The following is a 2,002-nucleotide window of genomic DNA, read 5'->3' on the forward strand; positions in this document are numbered from 1 at the left end:
TTCTTAAGCACAGTAGTTTTACAAGCAAACTCTCACAGGAGTGAAGACTTACTCCCCAATGCTTAGGCATTATTCTGTATAATTATGGATATTTTTTTCCTTCCAAAAATATTTTTTTGAGAAGCTGACATTTCAAAGGCTTTCAATTCTGTGTGTCACTATCAAATAATCTTTTTTGTACTTGGCTGTTTATTATTGGATTGCAACAACGATAAAGCTCTAGGGGTTTTGTCTCCTTTGGTATGTTAATTAGCTATTTTCCCTTTGATCTTTTTCTCACTGAAAAGAGTGAAAAGCTATCTCGGTAGGGAATCTTACTGATGTACATTCATCCCCTCATCTCCATAATCTGAGGATCAGAGGGAGACAACAAATTTCACTGCTGAGTGAGGTTGCTATAGGCCTTAGTTATAATGTACTCAGTTTCTAAATAATCCCACCACCATTTATATTTGGAATATTGAAGAGGAACCTCTGAGAAAAAGAAATGCAAAAATAATTAATTTTAAACTGTGAACTACCTTCATTAATTTAACTTTTTCTTGAAGTTTTAAGCTCATGCATATGTCACAAGCTCTTTCTTTCTTGTATGCCTCTATGCATTTTTCCTTTTTTTTTCTCCTCCTTTTTTACTGTTGACTTTTAATACATTTTCAGTTCTTCCAGAAATAGAATATAGGCTAGGCACAGAGTAACTACTGAGTGAACTTTTAAAGTATTATATGTTAGAACAGCTTTTCTATGGAAATGATGAAAGTCCTTAACTTTGGACCGTTGAAAGGGATTGGGTAGAGTTGTGGAGTGGTGGGGAAAAAGCTTATGTATATATACATATATATTATATGTGCATATTTCTGTCTCTCAAAATCCTTCCTCAAAAGCTGTCATTCTCATATAGCATTTCTTGAATAACCTGAAATAAAAGCACTTCAGTGAGAGGCAGAGGCAGACAGATCTGCTTCATGGGACAGTCCAGCAGTGGCAGAAACGGCAAGATTATCTACTGGAGACTTTCCAAACAGTTACTTTGAGCTAGTTATCCATTTCCACAGAAGATGGACAATGCACTAAGCAACCTTGCTGTTGAGATTCTTAACTCGTGTCCTGCAGTGTGACCAGATCTCGATGTTCACAGTGGAGACATCTACATTTGAACTACATGTAGTCTGCCTTGGCAGTCAGAGAAGGGAAGGTGGCATTTACAGAGCAAGAATGACGCTATTTCAAATAAGATGTTAAATGCAGGTCAGGTGAGCTGCACCTTAATAGTACTCATTTCTCTCCAGTTCTCAGTTTATATCTGATTGAAATTGATACTTGTGTTTTCTGAAACGGAATGGGACAAATTCTTCCTCGTCCATATTAATCTTGCATGTGGAAGGGTGAAGGGGACCTAGTGCAGAGCACCTAAGGGGCTCTTGCCAGTGTACTACCATTGCTGCTGTTGCAGCTCACCACAGCAATGTCTCAGCTATATGCATGCATGGGAGGAGGTGCCAGGCTGTTCACACAGTACAGGTGCATCACTTGCTGAAGGATGCTATTCTCCTGCTGTGAACCCTGGGGTTGGAAACCATACCATTAACTTGCAACAAGTTCAATTCAGCTGTTAAAATAGCTGTGGCTAATTCAATCTGAGCTGCCTGAAGGAATCTCAGACAGCCATATGGGGCTGACTTATGAAAGGCACATCACTAATGAAAGGCACAAGCTCTTCTGGAGCAGTTGGAGGTCCTATGGGATCTTTTATGGCATTAGACAGCTCAACGTCACTCCAAGAGTGGTATTTAATGCTACATTGAGATACTAAAATTTATGTGTCTGCATGCAAGTAAGATGTCTAAGCTTTCATTAGAGTGAATGAAGATCTAGTCAATGCAGTGGAGTCCAGGGACCTAATAGTCTCATTCTAAAAGAAACACCTACATGTGACTAGCTGATTTCGGATGTCTAACATGGTTCTACATTCTGGACTTGAATTCCATCCCTGCTATGTAAAATT

The sequence above is a fragment of the Acanthisitta chloris genome, unplaced genomic scaffold (genome assembly GCF_000695815.1).
Source record: "Acanthisitta chloris isolate BGI_N310 unplaced genomic scaffold, ASM69581v1 scaffold14758, whole genome shotgun sequence".
In the NCBI taxonomy this organism is placed as follows: Eukaryota; Metazoa; Chordata; class Aves; order Passeriformes; family Acanthisittidae; genus Acanthisitta; species Acanthisitta chloris.